The following is a 25,807-nucleotide window of genomic DNA, read 5'->3' on the forward strand; positions in this document are numbered from 1 at the left end:
GCATTTTACATGCCTTATCTCACGGAATCACCACAACATCACTAGAAAGGAGATACTCTCATCCTCATTTTATAAAAGAGGAATCAGAAGTGGTTCAAAATATATATCACATCTAGCTCAAGGTCAAACAGCTGGCTTCTTCGATCTTCCTGCCCCTGGAGCCTGGACTCAACTTCAACTGGGGTTAAAATCTCAAATGATTACAGAGGCCAAGCAGATCACATAAATGTGGAAATTGGTCCAGGTGTGGAATGGTAGGGCCTGTGGCAATCTGGAGAGTCCATGCCCTTACCTGAAGACATTCAAATACAATTTTTTTAAACCACTGTGGGACAAACAAAACATCTGCAACAGGACTTAGGGCAGTGGGAGGTGGAAGGTGTGAGCTTCTGACCTCTGCACTACACTATGCACCTCCCTCTAGCAGCTAAGTTACTGATCGAGGGAAGCCTTATTAACTGGTAGTTATAAATACTGAGAAAAACAGAGAAAAATCTCTTCTTAGTGAAAAACCTATTTTGACTTTCTCTTAGTGTGCTATCAAGGTACCTCAGTGTGGCAGAACTTTCTCTCCTTTGTGCACATACTTATGGTCCTACATGCATACGTTATATATCCAGTGTCCTTTCATGGCTGAGTGCCAGCTCACCTCTGACTAACCTTTCCCCAGGCAATGCTGAGGTCTGCAGCAAGGTCAGAATGCTGGCACAGGGCCATTAACAGCAGGTCAGAAGAGGTACTTCTAGGGGGTGCTATAGGGAAAACTGCTCTGATTCTGATACATGCAAATCCTAGGCCCACAACTGGGAGGCTGCTGGGTCAAGTAAGGCTCTGTAAACATTCACCCAGGGTAGGAGCTTTCCGTAAACCCCAAGACAGAGGCTTCCAACTTTAGACCACGGTCCAAAATAGAGATGTATAGTTGTAAACTGACCTACGCCAACTTCATCATTCACAATCATTAGGTATATTTTATTGGATATCAAGAGCCTGCCATAGAGTGAGGGCTATAGGTCTTCTCCCCATAATCTCACTACCAGGTTTAAAAGTAAGTCTCAGACAAAATTCTGTTTCTCATTAAAGTAATCGCAAGGAGGCATTAAAATAACTGGACAGCCTGTTCTGTAGGCTCAGTCAAGTCCAGCTCCTTTTCCTTTTAGGTGCTCCGCCAGCACCTTGCATGAAGGTTCACTTGAGGCAGACAAAACAATGTTCTAGTGGCAGGATGCAGCTAACCAAGAATCTTCATTAGTGGCTGTGCACAGGACTATTTACACATTAACTTAGGGTACCATTTCTAAGGGATAACACTATAGAGCTTGGAAGATTCCCAAATCTTCTTTTTGCTAGTTTGAGAACTCCTCTACCATATTTCTAGCCAATCCGCATATGTTAAACACTACGGATTTCACCAATGGAAATTTAATGTTAATTAACAAAGCCTCTGGTATTCCTCAGAGGTAAAGATACCTGAAATGCTTGTATAACAACTTGTTGATTAGAATTTTTAGATGCTAAATAACCAGTCCTGCACTGTGTATTTCCCAATAAGGATAACTGACCACCCCAAGGGTGTAGATTCAGGCTAAATAACCCACATATATACCACACAATTTATGTTGAAGTCGTATAAAGTAAATTACAGAAAATATCACATTTGTGATACCATGTTTCTTATGGCCTTGGGAAGCAGTAAAAGCTGTAGGGAGATTAGTGGTAGAGTGAAATGAGCAATGGAGCAGGAATTAGGAGATCTGGGTTCCAGTCTCAACTCTGCCACCAACTGCCTGGATGGCCTTGGACAAGTCACTTCATTCTCTGGTTCTAATTTTTATCATTTGTAAAATGGGAGGTTCTTCTGGATGGTCTCTGAGGAGGCCTCCATTTTTGACACCCTATCATTCACTCTTGTCCAGTTCCTACGCCCTCCCCTTCTAGTAATAGTCTGACTTCATTTCTTGCTGAGGAAAGATCATCCAAAACAAAGCCCCTCAAATTCTTCTATATCTAGAAATTTCTCTTCATATTCATCTAGTCCGTGCATTTATAAGGCTATGGTGAAACTACTGAATCCTTGAAACCAATGGACAGGGCTTTCAGCCAATTGTGGCTTATCCTTGCTTACATCTCAACTCTTCACTTACTAGCTGTGAGACCTTGGGCCAAGTTACTTAACTTCATTGTACCGCAGATTTCCCAATTATAAGATGGGGGAGGGGATAATAACAGTCCTCACCTCATAGAGTTGTTGGGAGTTTTAAATGAGATAATTCACAAATCCACATAAAGTGCCTAGAATACTGGCTGGCACATATTGGATATTATTATTATCAATATAATCATTAGCTTAAAATCCTTTGAGCTTTTTGTCCTAATAACAGAAACCTAGTTTCACTTGAAAAGTAAAATCTCTTATCACTTTAGGGACCAGATTTCCTTCCTGAACCGCGGCCCTCTTCCCTCTGAGCCTTTCTACAGTTCTCAGCTCTTCCCCAAACCCAAGATTATTCTTTTCTGCCAATAAAGCCATCACAGCACCCATCCAGATCACCAGCCTACCGCCATGACCTGCTACATTTCTCATCCATGCATCCAAATTTGCCCACTCAGTTTGCCTCTTGTGAGTGACAGCTACTCAAATACTCTCTGGTCAAAGAACTCAGAGATGCATTTTTCTGCATAATCTAAGGACTATGGGTTCAAGGAAAGACCTAGAGTCTTCTTTCCCAAATAAGCTATCTTCATCTCTAATTTCATCTGCTTCCAGTCACAAAATGAGTCATCCTTTCTGTTCTTTCATGACAACCCATTATCTAAACAGTATACTAGTAGTCTCCCTGACTTCCAAAAGGCCCAAGCGGTATCCACATGTCTTCTGACAGTTGATTCAGAACAAAACACTTGGGCCAAGCACCCAGGGGACTGGCTGTGCAGGCCCTAGAGCTTCTCTTAGAAATGGGGCTGCCTACGGAGGGACACAAAGAAAAGCAGCAAGGAACTGCTCAGAGCCTCCCTGGAGGAAGCCCCTTCATTTCCTTGGGCACTGCAGGGCCATTAATGAGTGAGATTTCTCTGTGAGTCCCAGAGTCAAGAGCCCAGAGAACTGAGGAGAGAGGCACTCCATAGTGCCCATTCTCCTCGAGAGAAGGCACTGCCATACCACAACACACTGCATACATCTTCTCCTGCTCCTTGCCGCTTCCTGGGGACACTTAGCAGTTGATAATCCTTTTAGTCTCTTGCCATCCAGATGATGACAGCTTAACAGAGACCCACTACTGGCATACCTCTGAGTCTAGTCAACCCTTTGACTAAATGTCACAGCCTCTTACAAGAGTTCAGTCTACTTTGTGCAAGGGTTACTAAGGATGTCCTTTGATCTCCTGGTTTCCGTCAGTCCCAGCCATTAGTGTCCCCAATTCTTCCCTCTACTGCCTATAGATCTATAGAACATGAGGAACCAAAAATAATGAGAAAAGTTGAGCTTTCTCCTGGGTAGAGAGACCTGGAGCTCCCCAGCTCTTTATACACTCACTCCTGGCCCTTGGATTTTATACCTAACTCTCTGGAGTGAGGGGTTGCTGTTTGACCCTTGCTAGTAGAAGGCTGTTTCTTCTACTTAGTTTGGAAGGAACCAGAGGGCAAAGAATGGCTCTAACTTAGATTACCTGCCATTGAATCTTCGCTCTCTTAACTAGCTATGTGACCTTGGGAAAATTACTTAACTACTCTGAGCCTCAGTTTCCTCATTTGTGAAATGAAAGTGAACATGATAATAACTACCTTATAAAATTGTTGTGAATATTAAGTGAGATTATCCATGTAAAATATTTACCATGATTCCTGGCATATAGTAAGTGTTCAATAAATAGTAGCTGTTATTAACACGGAGTACTGAGGTGGTTGGTAAGCAGAGGAGAGGAACAGAATTAGTCAAAACCAAGCAGTGGAATAGATTCTTCCCATCTATGGCCATCCCTAAAGCCTTCCAAACTAGTGTGTAGCCTCTGTGAATCTGTAGCTGGAACCAGGCTAGATGGGGTCATCTGTGAGTACTCATAATGCTGCCTCAGGCATAAGGGATTTGCTTTGGGACAAAGGAAAGGAGAAAGAAAGAACTGACTTGATGCCCCCAAAAGCCAGAGCATACACACCATTAGGATTAATCATGCCATCACTGAGTGGAATTGTTTAGAAGGACATAATCCCTACTTATTTTTTCTCTGAACCAGATATGCTTTGGATAAAGCAACACGGATAGTAAGGTGATAACCTTGGCACTTGCTGGCTTGAAAGAAAGAACAACCTTTCTTCAAATGTAAAGACTATTATAATGTGATTGAAAGTGGGAGAGTGGAAAAGTGAATTCTGGAGTCTTCACTTAGACAAGGAAAAATGTGGTGCCCGTGGAGCTCTCCCAGCCATGACTTTTCTGAGTTCTTTTAATTAAGGGTGATGTGTGGATGGAAGTTTAGAGCATATCAGTTTGAGTGGATGGATTTTCTTCTTTTGATGTTGCTTGCCTAAGTCAGACCAAAAATAGCAAAGGAAGGAGATATGGAAAAGGTTAAAAGAGAAATTTTGCTAATGTGATTTTCCAGCATTTCAGTCTCCATTCTCTCCAGAGCAAAGGTTAACTAGCCGATTCCACAAGCAAAGGCTCACTAGAAAGGATCCTGCTGAGGACCACTAGGCAATGCAGTCTTTTTCCTACCCTCTCTTCCTCTGTATTGTGGGGCTGATCTACCAGCATGCTGTCTCCAGCAGGCCCAGATGTGGGTGATAACCAAAAGCAATTTTTTCCTTCATATCCCATAGTGTCCTTGCTCCACCTGCATCACCTCTTCTCATCTCCTATCCAAGCCCACTGTTATGTTGTCTTGCAGGATCAATGATCTTTTTTTTTCTCTAAGATGAGGAAACTGAGGAACAGAAAGGCTAAGTGACTTGTCCAAGGTCACACAGCTAGCGGGTGACTGAGCTGAGATTATAATGCAGGTCTTCTAATTCTTGGCACTACTCTAAAGCTGTCTTCCCAACATAATCCTTCTTCTTTTAACTTTCACTGCTATGCAACAATGTTATATATGAAAATAATGACAGCCCTGTCTTTTTTAAATAGGTGGCAGAGAGGAAGAATAAATCCACAGCAAGTAAATTAGAAATGCAGTAAAGCATGAGTTTCAGGGGCCATGGTTAATGGTGTCTTCCATTTAGTGCCTCCAATGTTAACCTGTCATTTTACCACCCTCTGATTTATAGTCAGGAATGAGCAAAACAAAGTCTTGAAGTCCTGTTATAGATCACAGACTGTTGGAGATAGATCAAGTGTTTCTAGTCCAACTACCTCATTTTGTGGACGAGGAAAGTGAAGCCGAGAAAGAAGAGATTTGCCAAAGGTGATGCAGCTCCCTAGTGGCAGAAGCAAGATGAGAATCTAGAGTGCCAGACTCCCAGAGTGGGGTCTTTTCCACCAAGCTTTGCAACCTTACCAGCAGAGTGTTGTACTAAATCTACAACACAGGCTTTATTATGTTACCATTTACTGGTATCTTTTTTTTCCTCTAATGAAAACTAGATTTTTAAAATGTAGGACATTTTTTGTGATTATGGAAGTTAAAATGTAAAATTAACTCATGCTCATTATTCCAAAAAAAACTTCAAAAATATAGATAAGAAAAACCATCCAAGTAAAGTAAAAATCACCCCAAATTGAGTCTTACTATATGTACATTTTTGCATCCTGTCTTTTTACCTTATATTATTGTGAGAATATTTTTCCAGACCCCTAAATGTTGTTTGAAAATTTGATGTTTTAATATCTTAAAATTATTGTATCACATAGTTGTTTTATGACACATATATGTCAAGATTTATATAACCCAAATGTATGCATTTGGGTGGATTTCCAATTCACTGAGGTTTACAATTATGCCTAGGCCTCCTGTAATATCTGCATCCTAGCACAGGTCTGAACACATAGTAAATAGTCAATAAATATTTGCTGACTGATTAGTTGCCTTGACCTTCCTGGAATGATCATTATTATTATTCCTCCACCAGATAGGGCAACCAAAGAGAGAACTTGACCTTCTTTCCTCTTTAAGGTCCATATTGTATAACCAAGCCAGGTAGGATAGCAATGGTGGTTATGCTCAGAAGTCAGACTCTCTCAGTTCAAATCCTGGATCCATCACTTTCTAGTTGTATAGCCATGGGTGAGGAACTTAACCCCTCCAAGCCTCAGTTTTTTCTGTCTGGCAAATGGGGAAAACAGTAGTACCCTCTCCATGACGTTGTGGTAAAAAATAAATGATAAAATATGTGGAAAGTGCTTGATATATAGTGAGCAATCAAACAAATATTAGTTGCCATTATTAATATTATATTTGTCAAAAGAAAAAAGCACCGCGCTTGGAGTCTGAAGATCTGGGTTCTTGTTCCATCTCTGCAGTTATCTAGCCCTATGACCTTGCAGGAGTTATTTTACTGGTCTAGGTCTCAGTTTCTTCATCTACCAAATGGGAATAATTATGCCTAAGCTGTGTACCTTACAGGGATTTTATGAAGAACAAATGACAAAATGACTGTGAAGGTGCTTTGAAAACTGAAGTAAAGTATGATTGTTAAATATGTAAAGTTAGATGTAATGTATGATTGTCATAGGTAGGACTGGAGGTGCAGAAGGTACAGGAGACTAGGCTGAATGTACTGAGCCTAAAAAGATGTTTCTAAAATTAAGCCCTTGCTATTCAAATATAGACTGTTATAAACAGAAGGGACCATAAATATCATCTTAATGTTATAAAAAAGAGATTTAGAGAGGAGAGAGTTTGAGGTCACAGAACTGGGACTAGAACTCAGGCCTCCTGATTTCCTGAGCAGAGTCCTGAACAATCACTGCAGGTCCTTATTTACTGACGTTTTTCTAGAAGGGAGGGGATAAGCAAAAAATCCAGTTATTTGTGGAATCCATGTAGGTAGGAACTGATTAATTGGGGTTTTATTGCAAGAACAAGCCACATATAGCATAGCTCTATTATATTTTTAAATGCCACCCTCATTCCAGCTAAGGGAGAATAAGGGGGCAGGAAGATGATGGGGGATCTCAGTCAGGTGGGGTGAGTGCCCTCAGAGTCGGCGAGATTCCTAAGGGGCTTCTGTTGTCCCAGAATGACTGCTGCAGCAGATGGTCTTTCTTTGATCGTTGCTGTTTCTCTTTGCCATCAGTCCTCAGTTGTGTGTTTTTGGAAAACTTGGTAAAGCAGATGAAATTGCCAGTTGCTTGAAAATACAATTGCCAATTGTTTGAATGAAGTAAATTGATTACAGCCAGAGGACTATTCATTTTACCTTGGCATGCATACAGCCTACGTCAAGCAAGAGCTGCTTCGCTGATGGCAGCTCAGATATTGCTGCATCTCCTCAATTACATCCCTCTAGGTACTCGGTAAATGTATGTGTTGGATACTTTCATCTTTACGCTATTTTAGCTGAGATGAGAGCACATAAACACTTCCATCTGACAACCTTTTCAAGTTCAACACCACAGAAGGTTATTTTAAAAAGAAACAAGAAAGGAATTTTTCAATAGCAGGTTCCAAAGGTGACTAAAAATGCCATCCAACAAGGCAGCCGTTAAGAAATGTAGTGTGAAATGTGTTAATACGATAAACCCAAACGAGATCTCACTATTCTTAGCTCCAGAATCTTGGCTGGCTTCCCCAGCTGCCACTGTGGCCCGGACAAAGTCCATCAAGGTTTAACCCCTACTCCAGTCCTGAGGCGCCTCCCTTCCTCCCTTCAGCTGAAGGAGATCCTATTGCCAGAGGCAGCTCACCCTCACCTGTCCTCCACACAGCTCCTGCGGAGAGGGACTCCCTGCCTTGGCCAGAAAGCACTGGGGGAAGGGAGGAGAAAGCAGTTAGAAAGCTCGCTATCATGCTGCAGAGATCCCTGGCTGCTGTGCCTAAAATGTTCACCAGGTGAGGGGCAGCCAAAATCAGGCCTCTTGTGTCTGGTGTAAGTGGCCATAGTCTTTACAGCAAGTTGGATAGAAAGGTGAAATGACCTTGTTTACCGAGCCCTGTTATGCTAGAACAAGGGGCTCCCCCTGGAAACTGGAAAGGAGAAAGGAATTTCGGACAAGTCAAAGGCAGGCCTACTTTAGAAAGCCTACAGTAGAAGGCAGGCCCACAGTAGAAATAAGCGTATGGAACCCCTTAGCCCAGAGTTGGTGCCAGCTGAAACATAAACATAGTCAGAGAAGGTTCAGTACATTCATACTGTTCGGGGACACGTTTAATCTCTGAGCTCAAAATCAATGAGGACAACCAGATCCTCTGACAGCCTTAGTGAATGAGTTCTGAAGATATGGCCTTAGAATTGTGATTGTGGTTTCCAGTTGAGCTAGAAAAAAAAAAGAGGTGATATTTAGGGTTGCTTGGTTCAAACTGAGTTGCTAAAATCTCTGGTTGTTCAAAGTTAAATTCCTCCACACGTATAAGAGGGACAATATGTTATGGAAGGAAAAACCTTGCTCTTGCCCTGCCACTACTAACGAGCGATGTGGCTGCCCCTCTCTAGGCCTCACCTTGTCTCATTTGTAAAATAAGGGCATTAGACTAGGTGATCCCAAAGGTCCTTTCTAGCTCCAAATTTGTTTACTTCAGATGATATCACAAGATTCCTTTGGAGAGTATTGGGGTAGCTCTGCACCTTTCCTTGCTCTCCCTTGCTCAGGACCTCCGAGCCTTCAGGATATTCAGAACATGCCCCAGACTCCACCAAAATGTCTCACTCAAGAGTGGCTTCTACAGCAGAGGCCCATCCTCTGGAATTGAGATCTCATAGCCTATTCTGCCACTCCTCGTGCCCGCAGCTGCCTTGTGAGGAGGTAGAGCTGGTTCTAGATAGGGGTTTGGTTTTGTTCAGTGCAGTACTCAGGTTTCGGCTCCAGATATTAGAGGCAGCATTGTGTGGGCTTCACAGCCAGAGCTGACCTAGGTTGGAATTCTGCTTCTGCCACTTCCTGCTGTGTGGCCTTCAGCGAGCTACCTAAACACTCTGTGCTTCAGTTTCCTCATCTATGGACTGACAATTACAACACTGCCTTCCTTCTAGGATGATTGTCAGGACTAAATGAGAGAATTCACATCAAATGCTCAGCACAATGCCCAGCACATAGTAAATGCTGCCACCAGTGGGCATACTTCTCCACTTTCCACTAAATAGATGTTGAGCTAAAAATCTAAACCAGTAAACTGATCAATATTGAGCTAATAAGACCATAACTTTTCAGCAATGGCAAATTATTCAGCTTCCCAGAGTGCCCACATTTTGGTCCCTATAATGGCATATTTACAATTTAATGGGGGCATTCTGGAAACTTCAAAGGCCAACAAGAGACCTATTTCTGGTGGCATTTGGGTTACCCTCCGAATCACACTACTTATGTGGATGCTACTTTCACCTCCCTGTGGAGCCAGCGCAGCCTTTGGGGATCCTGCAGGGAGGCTGACAGAGAGGGAGATCCAGAAGGTGACCCCTTGACATGGTTCATCCACTCACAGTGCTGAATATTATGTCACTTTTCCTTGCGGTGTAAAGCTAGACTGTGAGGTGAGAACAAGGCCACTAAAGTTGCCACTATCTCCTTCCTTCTCATGTTCTCGCTGAGCAAGCACCATGGAGGGAGAATAAAGAGAGGCTCAGCCTGGGTATGCACAGCTGGAAGATGTCAGGTTGAGCCCAAACTCTTTTTAGAGACAGGAGGAACTGCCCTTTGGAGATAAAATAACAAGATGAAGCTGAGATGGGACAGCATCAAAGGTGATGAAATTGCAAGAAAGGTTAATAAATGATCATTACTTTATGCCTCAAACCTCGTGTTCTGCTATGTGGATGTGTGTTTGGGGGTTGGGGGGAGGCTGGAACAGATAGCTTAGAGAATCAGCTTCTCGTAATACAATTCCAGTTGATCATTGTCAAGAGTGTTAACTTTGACCTGAAAACTCCATAGCTCATCTTACACAGGTTACGTAAAGATAGTTTCTCTTCTTAGGCTTTTCTGAGTGACAAGCCCTCAATCTTTGGGAGAAAGACCCTGGTAATTAATTCGGATACATGCATGAATATAAATGTGCCTTAAGAGTTTAATGGATCAAGTGAAGAAGTAAAGAGATAGAGATCATCCCTAAAGGTATACCAGGTGTGAGGGAGGGTGAGAGAAATGGTGACCTGCACTGACTGGTGGCACTTTACCAGGAGCATGCGTGGACAAAGGCTGGTGGAAAATCCACTTCACAGTAAGGTAGGCAAGGCAGATATTATTACTATACCCACTTTACAGTTAAAGAAACTGACGCCCAGAGAACTTAAAGTTTTTTTCCTAGTAAGTGACAGGGGTAGGACCTAAACCTATCTCCTAATCTTGTGCTCTTCCCATTCACCAGGCTGCCTCCATTTAATTAACATCGTAAAGGAGTGAGTGGTTCCATCTAAGCTAATTTTCCAGATAATTGAAGCACATGTCTTTCAGCAGTGTGAGTGCTATTTTTATTTTAACCACTTTTGAAGAAAAACTTTCTACAAAGCATCCTACACCTCCACACCTTATTATGCAGAGGATACAGATTACTGTGGGGTTTTTTTTCTCTTTTTTTGAGCAAGATTAGCCCTGAGCGAACATCTGCCACCAATCCTCCTCTTTTTGCTGAGGAAGACTGGCCCTGAGCTAACATCTCTGCCCATCTTCCTCTACTTTACATGTGGGATGCCTGCCACAGCATGGCTTGACAAGCAGTGCGTAGGTCCCACCCGGGATCCGAACCTGCGAACCCCAGGCCTCTGAAGCATAACGTGTGACATTAACCACTGCGCCACCGGCCAGCCCCACTGTGCTTTTAATCTTCTATTTTCATAGCTTTCTATCTCTTCCCTCACTGTGAGGCTGACTACATTCAATGCTTCCTAGGTTACTGAAGATAACATTTTAGAAATGGGGTGCTCCGAGAAGCAGGCATACTGAAATGTGCCAGTTGACAGTGAAAGAACAGCATGCAGAGTCACCAACTATAAAGGTACAGCAGTCTTGGGCAACAGTGCAGGGACAAATAGGCCTGAGAGACCAAATAGCCTCACAGACAATACAGCCGGCGCTGGAACTAGGGTTCCCGATAAAGACCCGGAATCATCAATAGAAAATTGAGTTGTGTTGATTCTATTGCACCAGTATCCCAGGGGGAAGGAGTGATGAGGAAAGGCCATCCCAGCTGGAAGGACTATTCTTTTCACTGATATTGTTTAGAATTGCCTGTTCATAGTGATAATAAAGGCAGACTTTTAGACAGTTTATTACTGTCTTTAAATTCTCTAAACACAATGCACCCTCTTATTGTTTGTACCCCTGGCAGACTACTCCCACTACCCCTGTCTTGGTGTGCCACTGCTCTACTGTGTTTGAAAAGACAGGGAGCGGGGTTTCCATTTTAGAAACATTTCCATTTCAAATGGCTCAAGAGTTGGTGTGTCTAAAGGGGCAAATCATCACTGATCTGGAAAACGCACCCCATGTGAGATGCATGGCAAATTACTGGGTGTTTAACCTGTCACTTCCCTTTCCATGTCCCACCTGTAATTCCACAGAAAAAAAGTCCCTACCAGCAAACCCACCACAGATTGCCATCCTATTGGCCTGCTGTAATTACTTGGATCTTTTCAAGTTCCAATCAGAATGGGCTCTGCTTTGCCTTCTCCATCTCTGTCTCCTCTGACCCGGCAAAGTTTCCCATCTTTCATCCTGTCACTTAGCTAATGGTGTGTGTCCCTCTTGCATACATTCCAGACTCACTGGCTTCTTTCGCTAGTGGAGTCGTCAGCGAGATGCTCGGCAGATGGCTCACTGGCTGCCGTTCTTGTCCCTTCACTGCAGCAATCTGTTGTTCTAAATCAAAATGTTAATGAAAAATAAAAGAACACAGTGCCAATGTCTGTCTGATTTAAATTAATATAGAGTCATACCTTTTGAGGCAGGTTTTACTGGCACAAGTTTCTCCATACAGGCTACCCATATTGTTTTTGCTCTCTCCCTCCCTAATTAAAATTAAGCACTTTCATTTATCTGAGTCTCTCTTGGTACCCCCAACCTGTTCTTCTTAATAATAATAAAGGCCTAACAAACAGTCAATTTCAGTGTTCCAGGGAATGGCACCTCACCTGGTGGAACATAATTTTTAGAGATATTATATGTCATGTCTAATTATAAACATGCTTTGATTAGATGCTGTTTTCAATATTGGAATGACATGTTTACTAAATGCTTCGAGTGCACCTCTAAGTTAGGAATGTAGTTATTGAAATCTCTTTCAATCCATTTGTTTTAAAACTGCTGGCAAAATCATTGCTAATTTGCTACTTTATTTACAAGGGCCCTTCACTTTCTATGTACTCAGCACAGTATTCATTTCTGCTGCAGCAACAGGACCACTCCCCTCTTTGGAGAAAATGTGTATGTCTGCAAGATTATCTATGTAAGACAAATTTTCAACCTCAATTTAGAGCTGAAGGAATCACGATGATGTTAACACACCTGGTTGAGGGGAAATAACCTCAATATTTTAATTTGCAAAAAATTCTAGGACCCAAAAAAAAAAAACAGCAGTTTCAAAAAACTGCAGAAGAGCACACCTTCATTTGTTCTTCCTATGGCTCTGTTGTAGGTACTGCTAGGAATTGTATTGGGAATAATAAGTGCTAACACAGTGTGTCCTACATACCAGGCATCCTTCTAAGTGATTTACATTTATTTACTCTTTCAACCATCAAAACAACCCTGTGATTTAGGTCTATTTTACAGATAAGGAACCTGAGGCACAGAGAGGTTAAGTAACTTGCCCAAGGCTACACAACTAGTAAGTGACAGCTGGAGATGAACACAGCCTGGCCCAGAGCCTTCGCTTTTAACCACTATACCATGCTATACTGTGCTGGAGGAATCACAAATTCCAGTCTCTTTGGAAGTAAGCTATTGTTTTCTTTCAAATCTGTAGGAGGTTTTCTTTGCTCAAACTGCTGTTCAAGTTAGAATTAGGCTTCTACTTCAGTGGGGCTTGCTCCTTGCTAAATGCATGTGCTGTTTGCATGTGTCACTGCCATTAAGACTAAGGTGAGTAAGGCAAAACAAGCTGAGACAGCAGGCTGACAGGCAGGAGAAAAGCCTGGGTTTTCAGGTGGGAGGTGGGGTGCTAGTCGTTAGATCAGTCATCTCAGTACTGTGCACTACTCCACCCAAAAGTCCTGACAAGGGAATGCCAAAAGAGATAAGGTCCACAAAGTCCATACCTGCACCAGTTGACCAGGTAGAGACTCTGCTGGGACACATCCTCTGGTCACCCCTCTTCAGGCTCAGCACTTCCCTCTACCTACAGGCAGAGCCACCGCACAAACCAAACAGCATTGAAGTCCAGCCTTTCTCCTGCTGCTCAGAAGTCAGTTCGACTGGAAAAGCAAACAGTAAGAGTAGGTTCTCTCTAATTAAATATATACATCCCAGGCCTAGGGATTTACTGGGGTATAAAGTTATTAAAAAAAAAAAGCCCCTAGTGGAAAGGGATTGAGTGGAAAGGCAATTGTTTCCCTTGTTAAACTGCACTCTGGTGGTTCTATTTTTCTGGCCTTACCAGGGACTAAATGAAAATATGAGTTTGGAAAAGGATATTACCAGACAGCATGGTATCTTAAACAGAATTCTGGGCTGGGAGCCAGGAGTCCTGGGTTCTAGCTCCAACTCTGTCTCTAATAAACCATGAACTCTCTGAGTCTCAGTTAGACCCTTTATAATATGAAACCGTGAGAGTGAATAGGCTATGAGGGCTTTTCCAAGGTTAAGTATTGTCTGATTTTAGCCCCCACCCCTTTTAATGACTCTCCCTAGGGAAACAGGGATACTCAAAGGATGATTTGACTAAATGAAGCAGAGATCTAAGCTATTTTGGGGTGTTTCTGAGCAACTAACTCAGATCACTGGAATTAGAAAGTAGATTTCTTTTTGGCCTGATCTCTTGCAGTTGATATAGCTAGGTAGTTGCTCACCCCTCTGAGTCATCAAATTATAGGCTCATTGAATCTCTGGGATGGAAAGGACCTAAAAGGTCATCTTTTCCCATCTCCTTTCAGGGCTGGGCTCCTCTTTGTCCAAACGCAGCCAGCCTAAGCATGGGACCAGTGCCATCTTCATACATACATAAGCAGAAGAGATGCTGCTTACCTGACTGGATGTCACAGGTGCTGGGATGGGCCTTCTAATCCTCGTCCCCAAGTAGCTCTTTCTCCTGCTCACTGATGCCAGAAGCTCCTTTAACAGAGGGCCTAGACTTTCATTCTACATTGAAAATATATAAGATACAAATCTCTTTGGAAGAGGTGGCACTGTCTAAATTCATATGATGATGCATGTGACTCACATAGCAAATTCTATCATGAAAGCAGATTTCAATAGGAAAGAGAGTCCAAAGAAAGACAGTGAAACACATTTCAGGTGATATAACTATATAGAACAGGAATGGAGGGAAGGGTGGAGGATCTAAAGTGGTAGCCTAATAGAACATTCAACAGCTTGGAGTCAGACTTGAGTTTACATCTCAATTCTGCCACTTAACTGCTGCATTACCACGTGCAAGTCTCTTAATCTCCCTGAGTCTCAAGTTTCCAAGCTATAATATGGGAGTAATAATACCTACTACACATGGCTGCTGTTGAGAATTAAATAATCATACAAAACCATAATTGCAGCATACTTGATTTAAATACACTTTCAGCCCTAAATCCAGCATTGTCATAGATTGCTGGCCTTTGATGTGTCTGTCCTTGATTACACCTCTGCAGTGCTCACATGTATGAATGCTGTTGATGCATATGTCTGCAGCCACCAGGAATACTTTCAACTGTCTTAACCATCCATGGAACTGAGTGCATACCTGATTCAAACCCGAGCCAGAATATCAATTGTTAAGCAACTGGAAGGCCAACCTAGACTTTGGTCAACATTTACAACCACAGAGAGAGATGAATTCCATGCTCATAATTTTAGGGGAGCCATGTTTTCAAGGCCATCCAACCTAGCCCAATTAATAGGAATTCAAAGTGGTTTCCCTAATTAATTAGCTCGAACCAGGAGTAAAAATATTCAGTGGCTTTCTTGAAAAATGTCCATGATGTATATTTCAACCTTACTATGGGAGAAGAAAGTTAACAAATGAGTTGTTATGTTTCAGTATGAGTTTTAGGTTTAGGGGAAGGTACTGAGTCCATATGCTTGTCAATGATAATTATAGGAAGGTTGGGGGTTGGCGTGTGGATTGCCTTGAAGTCTCTATCGCTTGACTTCTGGCCAGTCTTCTACACAATTAGCTTGAATGCTATCAGATTTGGAGTTAGGTCTTACTGTTTTTTGTTTTGTTTCATTTGTTTGTTTTTGCTGAGGAAGATTAGCCCTGAGCTCATATCTGTGCCTGTCTTCCTCTATTTTATATGTGGGTCACTGCCATAACATGGCTGACAAGTGGTGTACTTCTGTGCCTAGGATCCAAACCCACGAACCCTGGCTGCTGAAGCGGAGCATGCCAAACTTAACCACTAGGCCACAGGGCCAGCCCCCTTACTGTGTTTTGTTCTTTGGGAGGTAGTACTGGTTTGGAGGAGCTAATCAACTCCACAATTTATTATTTTATATCATAGAAAGATGATAAGTTTGGGGCCCAGGGCTCCTTTTCTTCTTTTTCAAAACATGTTCAAAGCTCCATGTTAAAAAAATATCAGTCTTTCAACCTGCTATGTTTCTGGCTGTCTTCCTCCTTTTGATGCTTCAATTCTTCCAATCTGAATTGTCTCTATTTTCTATCCCACAATCTGCCTCCATTTCTATCCCACAATCTGCTTCTATTCTCACCAATACCACAAACATTTCTCTTTTGAGTTCACCAGTTGTCTCCTTCTGGCCAAATCCAAGGGCAGATTTTTAATTGTTCATCCTCGATCCCTTTGAGATGACGCACTGGTTTTATGCACTCTTGAATTTCTCTTTCATTAGCTTCTGCTGACGCTGCACTTTCTGGATTCTCCTTTGATTTTCTATCTGTTCTGTCTGTGGCATCAGTCACTTCTCCTTTCTGGGTTTGAGTTTCTTCATCAGTAAAATAAGGGATTTAAACGGAATAATATCTAACATTCTATGTCTCTGAGAGTCAGTGGGACATATGCCTGAGGTCCTTTATTTGACTTCAACATGTTGTAATGTTTTTAATATTGAAATTTTTGTAGCTACTTGTGTCTACTTTAGTGTTCCAGTAATGATATGAGTATACAAACTTCATAAAGCTTTCCCGTTGCTGATTTATACATATTTATTCTGTTTTCTGTCTGTCTTTATGTAAGAATACGTATGTTTGAAAAAACTGGATACTACTCTGTGCCTTTCTTGAATATAGATACAAGGTACATTCTAGAACAATATCCTATTGCTTATGCTTAATATTAGTCTTTCAAAAATGTATATGGGTCAGAAATCATTCACCTTGTTCCATTTAATTTGGATATTCACCTTGTTCCATTTAATTTGGATATTTAGAAAATTAAACAACAAGTTTTAAGCCAAGTGAAGGCATTATGACTGACCATAAGAGCCAGAATTCACCAACGTCATCAACAAAGATCTACAAATAATATATGACAGTTTAATACTGAATTCATATGTTACACAGAAATAGACTGTAGGGGGATAACGAACCCCGTGAGTCTCTATGTAACATCACTTGAAGACATTCAAGAGGACATAATATTATAATACAATTTCTACTGATATTTCTTCCTTCACACACACTTTAGGTGCTATACAAGACACCTTCAAGAGAGTTGCCTGAGACCCCAGGGCAAAAGATTGACAATCCATGCCTTAAAAGCCATCTCCACAAATCCTCTGAATAAGATATTTCCCTTGTCCTAATTAAAAGGCAGCAATGCAATGCCTGAATTCAAGGGGCACAGAATACATATATATTGGTAATGAGAAGGTCAAAAAAAGCATACTTTGAGTGTACAAAGTTGAAAATGCCTATCCCTGCTAAGGAAGCCAGTCAAGAGTGGGGATAAGCATCCTCAAGCTGCTCCCAGTGCAAGCCACATTAAAAAAGCAGCTGAGGTTTTATTTTTTTGTTTACCACCAAAGAATATCTGAATTTGAAAGACCTTGCATACAAAGGAGTTCTGTTGATCCATGGAACATAAACGTGTCAGTGTCTCACCAAGGCATGATATACTGTCATTCCTCTTCTAACAGGAGAAATTCAGTGACTTGCCCAAAGTCATAAGAGTCAGTGGCTGAGTCAACAGTCCCCCAAATCTCTGTCAAAATTAAAAACTCTTGGGGCTGGCCCTGTGGTTAAGTGGTTGAAGCTCTGTGCATTCTGCTTTGGGGTCCCAGGTTCGCAGGTTCAGATCCCCAGCGCAGACCTACTCCCCTCATCAGCCATCAGACCTCCTACATACAAAAAATGGAGGAAGGGGGCTGGCCCCGTGGCCGAGTGGTTAAGTTCGCGCGCTCCGCTGCAGGCGGCCCAGTGTTTCGTTGGTTCGAATCCTGGGCGCGGACATGGCACTGCTCATCAAATCACGCTGAGGCAGCGTCCCACATGCCACAACTAGAAGGACCCACAACGAAGAATATACAACTATGTACTGGGGGGCTTTGGGGAGAAAAAGGAAAAAATAAAGTCTTTAAAAAAAAATGGAGGAAGGTTGGCACAGATGTTAGCTCAGGGTGAATCTTCCTCAACAACCCCCCCCCAAAATTCAAAAACTGTTAATTTACACACAGTATGACAACAGCTGACTGCCACTCCTACTCTCTCTCTTCCTCTTCTTCTCCCCCTCCTTCCCTCCCTCCTCTCTCTTTCTCACACACATACACCACATACCACTTTAGTACATCTCAAAAATCTGCTGGGTGGGCTGATTTTTATTGTATCATATAGTTTTTTTTTATCAAGCATTGTCAGAGACTGGAACATTCAAATTAACAGACTTGAGTATTCAAGTTACTAAAGAAATACTAAATACATCATGTAAGATCTACCAATTTTTAAAGTTAGAAGAAAATAAAATTTACTCAGGACTAAAAGTATACTGTGCAGAAAGTTATCTTTCATTGATGATTCAGCACTGCCCTGGCAGGACTTTGTGTAGTTAAGTAAAAGCTACCATCTTTGGAATGACAGGACCATGAAAGTCTGTTCTAGGTAAAACAACTGATTCTAAGGTCTCTGGGGAGAGAACCTAGATTATTTTTAAAGTGAGTAAACATTGCCAGAATTGTTATATAAAATGCAAAAAGCCTACCTTGAGATGGCAAACTACCCTGTCTTGCCTTTGTTTTCAAGTGATAAATCCCAACATTCTACTCTTAAAAGGAATAATGTGGTATCTCATTTTGAAACTCAGAATGTTTACTTTTCTGGAAACATCTTCATCTTTTGGGCCTTTAAGATATTACCCTAAGAGGTCGTTTTTAATATGTTGCATTGTCACAACTTCAGGCTTAGTTTTGACAAAATGCTAATTTATCTATCAAGAGCTCCAGGTGGTATGGTGCCAGTGACAAAGAGTTTGCTGTTATGTGCCAAAAGTTATATTTAGGTTTCTGGCACAAATTAATAATTATAACATTTTATGAAAACAAGAAATCATGCTGACAATCTTCCATCCAAAGCATCAACATCATTTGTTGTACTAGATGGGGAGCTTTTGCGGTGTCAAGGAGAGAATGATGGGTAATAATATTAGTAATAATCGCTGCTAACATTGACTTCTTATTCTATGCCAGACATTTGATAAATGCTTTTACATGTATTATGTCATTTAAATCCATACAACAAACCTACGACATAGGTACTTTTGTTAGTCCCATTTTACAAATAAAGAAACTGAAGCCTAGAGAAGTTGGGGTATCTACAGGATCTTTTACTCAAATGGCCTGGGTGCAGAAACACACTTAGAATTGCATAGTTGTTTCCTATGAAGGAGCATGAATATTTAGTTAGCACCTACCATGAGCCAGGAACTGGGCCAAGTGCCTTACATAACTTGCCTCATTTAATACTCCCATCAACCTTATAAGATTAAGTTTATTTATTTATTTATTTATTTTGGTGAGGGATATTGGCCCTGAGCTAACATCTGTGCCAATCTTTCCTCTATTTTGTATATGCGTCGCCACCACAGCATGGCTTGATGAGTGGTGTAGGTCTGCACCTGGGATCTGAACCCACAACCCTGGGCTGCCGAAGCAGAATGTGCTGAACTTAAACACTACACTACTGGGCTGGCTCCAAGATTTTTTAAACACACTTTATAGATAAAGAGAAGTTAAGTTCAAAGAAGTTAAGAAATTTTCCCAAGGCCATGCTACTAGAGAGGGCAGAGCTGGGATGTAGGTAGGTTTGGCCCTAAAGGTCACGCTCTTTCCACTATAAAGTAAAAATCAAACCAGCAAAAAAGAGAAAATACATTTAGTTTAATAATGAATTCTATATTCTGTTTCCTTGGAACTAAAACCTTAGTGATGAAAGCCAATCCCAAAGTTAATGCCAACAGAAAATTCCATTTTCTGTACACAGAGCTTTTTATCCTATGAACACAGAGTTACAGCACTCCGATCACTTTTAGCTTTCAGAGAAGTGAATGGGAACAGGTTGAAGCCATTCTCCGGAATTATTTCAGGCCAAATAAAGAAAAAGTAGACACTAAGAGTAAAATTACCTAAACTTATCCATATGCAGCAGGACAGCTTCATCTGAGATGATGAATTAACTTCCATGCCATTAGATCTACCATCTTAGTACGAGAAGCCAGTCCCTCTACTCTCATTGGCCTGAAAGCTTTAACAGCTTCTCCAAATAGAAATACTCCATCAGCAGTTCTTATACGAATCAGCTTGGAACATTTGTTAAAAATGCGGATACCTAAGCCCAACCCCTGAGAGCAGGACCTATGAATGCACATTTTAACAAATGCCCCAGATCACTTGTATACACAGTAAAGTATCACTGCACATAGCAATAAAACTCTCCTGTCTCAGGCCCCACTAGTTCTGAATCTGGGATGCTCAGACACAGATGAGCTAAATTTATTTTCACCCTATACAAGGAGGGAAATGCTCCTTTGAGTTAATGTTAACAGTCTACTTGACATAAGCTTTTAAGGGACTATAGAAGGACTTATTGGCAAACAGGGGGTTAAGGTTAGTTCACATCCTTCCATCTATTTATTATGGCAGTACATAAGATCTGGAACATAACCATGCAAAATATCTCAGCAGCCCTCCTTTAGCCTTTGAAGCTTCCTATATAAAGTTCAATGTTCCCCTAAGAACATTCAGTAACTCAGACTTTACCCGAATTAAGACTGATCTTAACGTCAATTTAGCCCTAAGTAATAAAGTTGAACTATATTTTTCTTCTCACAATTGAGATCAATCTAAAGCAAGAATATAAGCCTCTGTAATAAGTAGCAATTAGTTGAGTGCTTACTGTTTACAAGGCACTACTGCAGACATGAAAACTACTGGATTAAAAGCTTCCATCATGAGATAATTTTGCCTACTGTAATCTCCTCTGGAACACTCACAATGCACATGAACCTATTAAGAGCTCTGAGAAGGCCTTGAAGGAAAGAAATCAATTCCCTTTTCTTAGAGTTACCAAAACCTATTTGATCATATGTCCCTTTTATGAGGAAAATCTCCTGATGTACAATTTGAGGATATGCTGCTATGCACCAGGGTTTCCCAAAGTGTTGTCAGTGGTGTCAGAATGCAAAGTCACAGGCCCTACCTCAGACCTGTAGAATTCATCTGTGGGGGGTGGGCACGGGGGTGCGGTAGTAAGGAATCTGCATTTTTGTGTAACTCAGGTACAATGCTCTAGACTGTAACAGAACAATCAATGGTTGCTCCAAAGGCGACAAATAGGGAAATCTTTGTAGCTACATTGGCTGGGTTGACTGAAAATTAAATTGCAAATTTCTACATTTTGACTACATTTTGACACTTGATATTTCACCACCTGACCAGTCCAAAAAACTGGGCTGTTTTACAGGGGGAAATGCTTGTTTTTAAGTTACTATGGTCCAGAAACAGTGCACAGAACAAGCTCAATTAAGTGTTCCCCCAAATTCTGTGGCCACTTCAGGGTATAATAGGAGAACATAGGTGGGCAGATCTGCTCTACTACTTGCTAAGCTGTAGGATTTTAGGAAAGTCATTTTAGCTCTCCAACTCTCAGTTTCTTCATCTTGTAAAGTGAGAATGATTATCCCTACCTTAGAGAGCCACTGTGAGAACCAAACAAAGGAGAACATATAAATTTTCTATTACAAACAGGAAGCTTAGAAAATGTTAGTTCCTTTCTCCCCTTCTCCCCTTCCCCTCTTCCTCTGGCATAGCACTGTGATGTCAGCTTAATTAGTGCAGAGGGACAGGAAATTTTGCTATTGGTTTTGGGGTAACTACTCTCTTCTAAGGATAGTTTCTTTAATGAGCCCGCATGTCAGCAATACAAGGTCAAGTGCAAGGTACTGAAGTAACCACTCAATTCACTTCAGTTAACTAGGAGGCAGCATGCGCTGAGGTACACATAGATGAAAAGACCAGTCCTGCCCTCAAGTTGCTCATGGCATAGTGAAAATATCTAGTGTGCCTAGTGTGGCATAAAGTGGGAGCTCTTTTACTGGAGGACAGAGAGAGGAGTGCAGCTGGTCACAGAGGCAAGCCAAACTAACGCGAAATGCATTGTGGCTGAGTTAAATCAGAATATCCAAGGACACCCAATGTCATCTTTATCTACCCAGAAAAGCCAAGCACTGACCTAACCCAGGGTTACAGTTCCAGGGCGCACTTCCAGCAGTCAGCACAAACGCAGTCCCAGGCTGCTTTGTGCTTTGTTCCTGGTGCTGTACTACATATAGGACAAAGCCAGTAAAGCAGAGGTGACCCCTGCCCTCTAGGAGGAAAAACACTGATGATGGCAAACCTCTAGAGCTCATGAAAGTAATCGAAAAGTTAGCACTGAGCAAACAGATAAATACCACATTCACTCACATCATTCTCTTCTCCAATTCCTGTTCATTTTTCTCTAAGATGGAAAAGCTTAGATGAGACCAAAATAAGTGAGGCTCAGGCCCCCAGCCAGCCCTACCTCTGCAATCTGTAAAGAGAGTTAGAGATTCTTGCCATGATTATTTTTAAGACATTGATTTCACCAGAGTTGCATGACAATCAGTGGTCAGACTAATTGGAATATGGCTTTCCTAACATTTCTTCCACCTTTTAGAAATTCTTAGTGCTTTGTCCATGAGAGAGAGAGGTGAAGTTCCAACGAGGCTTGCATGGAATATTTCCTTTCCTATCAATGCTCCCATCTGGGCCTTAAGCTTCTTTGTCAGTGGGACAAACGACAGGCAGCTGCTGCAGTGCCCCTCTCCACTTGCATCTCTGCCGATATCTAGTGGGGCTTTTGGAATTGACAAGGCTGGTACCTCTCAGAGATGGAGGGGACAGGGGACAATGGTAAAGAGGCAGGACTAGAAGGTGAAGTGCAGACTGGGCCAGCAACCTCTTGCACCGTCCATTTAACCCTATGACAAACCCCTCCCCCACCACTGAGGAGCAAGCGTACTGTAATTAAAGAAGGCTCTATGAATAGCACAGGAGTTGTTTTTAGTAGGAAAATGAGTGATGGGGGAAGGGATTATATTAAGCAAACATTTTTCCCCTGATTTTCTTTGAGAAATGTGTGTAGGAAGAGACTACATGGAAAAGCCACATCTGAATAAATACTTAGCCTAAAGTAGGTAAGCCATCTCAAAAGAAAGCATAACTGAGGTTCAAAGCTCTGGTCTAGTCTCAGCTGCTCAGCCTAGAATCCACTGGACAGCTGTGCTTCATTCCTAATACCTAACTCCTCAAATAGCCTTTCTGCACTGACTATCTGATGCTGCTAAAGGGCAAAAGGTGCTGACAGGGACCATAGACATTTCTGCAATGCCTTTTTTCCCCCAGCAGAACAAATAGTGTTCAGATCTTGCAAAGCCAACAAAACCGCAGCATAGGTCAGCTGCAAACTCCCCCTCATCAGAGACCTCCCTGAGCCTGCAAAGTCAAGGCCATGAGCTCAGGGCCCTCAGAAGGTCGCTAGAGAGGACAATGAGTCTGCAGGATGAGTCAGGAGAATTGAGAAAGCCCAGCCAGTCCCCAAAGTCAGGCCTCTCATAAGGCAGCCAAGGAAAAAGCTCTGTAAGAACCTGGAACACCCTGATAATGGATGACAGGGTGGAGGATAGAAGCAACAGAAAGACAGAACTACCTGTCCTCAGCATTGGCGAAAGAGGGAAGCAGGCCAGGTTTACTTACCCTTGACATGTCCCTATCTCCCTTTCAATATCCTCTCCCTTCCCAAAGCCCCCAGCTCACCATGCTGATGCCCAGCTGACAAGACATTTCCTACCACCCTCAGGTCTTCCCCTCCCCCAGCAGGCCCACCTTCCTCAGACATTCTCCAATATCCCACTGTCTTTCAAAGCAGTGTCTTGTTCCTTCAGCACTGCTCTCACTTGTCACTTCATGATAGCTGATCCAGGCCAGTGCACCAATGGCTATTCATGAGTTAGTGTGGTCCCCACCAGGGTCACATATTGGTAATTGAACAGCTGTCTCTTAGCAACAGAGTACCTTCACTTTAAAGAGTATATGTAGTGAAAGGATTTTGAATGAAGAGGGGGCCTCAGGCAGAGAGATCCTGGAGGGCCCCACATGCAATTCCATATGAAGGAAATACCCACCTACCTCCTTGTTTAAGCATAAGCCAGCCCAACAGATATTTACCTGGTCAAAAACCTAAACCAAATTAGGTCCCAGAATACCAGATACCTCCTTATGTGGGCCCCAAGATACAAGAACTTCATCTGAACGATTTCCAACAGTTTGCAAACTGCTAATTTGTGGTATCCTTGCTTGGGGGGAAGAAGCAAATACAGAAGTTAAGAGAACTGGCCCTATTATCAAACTGTGAGAAAGAAAAATTTTAAAGAAACCCACAGTATAACAAAAATTGCCCAGTTAGAAGTTTTTGAAACCTTATCTTACTCCCAGGTTCTTAAAAAAAAAAAGAGTGTAAAATCTGGAAGGCCTGCCCATGGCATCAGCTTGTGTGCCTGACACCTGGGAGTGAGGAGCCGGAACTTTGCTGGAAGGAAGCAGTTATGATTGGCAGTAGAGGCCTTTTCTAAGATGACTGAGGATGATATAAACACCTGGCATTTAGGTTATCCATCTTATTAGAGGCTATAGACTATTGAGGACTCCATTTGACTTGTGATGGGTGTGTCTGACTTCCTGGCATACTGTGCTGAGTTCCAAGTGAGTTTTTAGAATAAAAGCATCTAGTGCAGAATTCTGAGTTCCAGAGCATCTAGTGATGCCGATTCCAAATGAGCATTACTGTCTAATAATGAGATTTCTCTGGACAAAAAAGTGCTGTGATCTCAGATTGCTCATTGCAAGTGGACTTACCTGAGCAGTCCTGGCAAAGGAACCAAGCTTGTATTTGGTTTCCTTTTCCATAACTTGGTCTCCCCACACCTCTACCATTAGGACCCATTTCTGCCTGTCAGATTAGGGCTCCCCATGGCTCTCTCCAGTTCAGGCTACTCATGCCTCCACAGTCTCCAGTACTTTCTCTCCCTCCTCCCTCCCATCCCAAGGTTCTATCCTGAGTCCCTCTTCTGAGGGCCCAGTTGCCTGCTTTCCAAAGAAACATCTGGGGGTTAATGAGCTATTATGTGTTAAAGTGGTCATGGCTAAAAATGAGTTAAATTCTTGCTCCTTCTAATTACAGCAGGCTGGATGACAAGGAATGAATTTCTAATGATTGGTTCAGGCTTATAGTAGGCTGGCGGAGATGAAACTTGGGGACAGGGGCACCATTTGACACACCTCCCATCACACGAGGAAATGGCTGCCTTCTTTGCCTTAAACAGAAGATAGAGGAGGTGGCTTGGCTGGTTCAGGAGATGGAAGTAATTAGCTTAATTCACAAATAACCTATTAACGTTGCCAAGAATCCTTTCACAGATGATTGTCCATCCCTAACAGGCTATATATTTTGCCCACGATTTTTGATTTGTCTTTTGCACTTCTGCCTTTTTTTAATTGAGTCTACCTGAGGCAAAGCGAGATTGCTAAATTGGTATTGCATTTTTTTGTGGGTCATCTAAAAATTTGTCTTCCTTACCAATGTTTTGAAGCCTACCCCTATTCACCGTCCCTCACCTTCTTTTAAGGCTCTAGAAGTAGAACTCACTTTACCCAACAACTGCCCTACTGAAAAGATATGTATGTAAGAAGGGCAATACCGACAGGCACACCTCATTGAATTTATCTGTAATGTAAAGAATTCCAAATGATCTGATCCATTCATTCAATAAAAATCACAAGACTGGCCTTTGGCCAGCGGGGCACACCTGTTGTTAAAATATTAAATACTCCCATACCAGTCAGTAAATAGCTACTACCCCTTGCCTTGACTGCTTCAGACCCTACTCTGAGATCCCCAGATCTCCACAAAATCCGACAACTAATAGGTAATGCCTGGACTCCAGGTCATTGCCCTAGAACTATAGCTGGGACCTATTCTTGTTTGTTGTTTCCTGTGCCTTACCATGTGAATATCATCCACAATATCAAAGGTACTATGTACCAGAT

General features: G+C 42.0%; 1 protein-coding gene and 1 long non-coding RNA gene across 7 annotated transcripts in view; one reads left to right on the forward strand and one right to left on the reverse strand.

The window, feature by feature from the left end:
• The window catches only part of GRIA3 (glutamate ionotropic receptor AMPA type subunit 3), a 272,052-nt gene that overhangs the window by 11,285 nt on the left and 234,960 nt on the right, over nucleotides 1–25,807 (forward strand). The gene's annotated exons all lie outside the window — the stretch shown is intronic.
• The window catches only part of LOC139042654 (uncharacterized), a 100,385-nt gene that overhangs the window by 10,747 nt on the left and 63,831 nt on the right, over nucleotides 1–25,807 (reverse strand). The window contains exons 3-4 of the long non-coding RNA XR_011499629.1: nucleotides 14,267–14,380; nucleotides 13,342–13,497 (exon numbers count right to left, since the gene is read on the reverse strand). This is a non-coding gene — a long non-coding RNA (uncharacterized lncRNA). The remainder of the gene's footprint in view (nucleotides 1–13,341; nucleotides 13,498–14,266; nucleotides 14,381–25,807) is intronic.

The sequence above is a fragment of the Equus asinus genome, chromosome X, assembly GCF_041296235.1.
Source record: "Equus asinus isolate D_3611 breed Donkey chromosome X, EquAss-T2T_v2, whole genome shotgun sequence".
Lineage (NCBI taxonomy): Eukaryota > Metazoa > Chordata > Mammalia > Perissodactyla > Equidae > Equus > Equus asinus.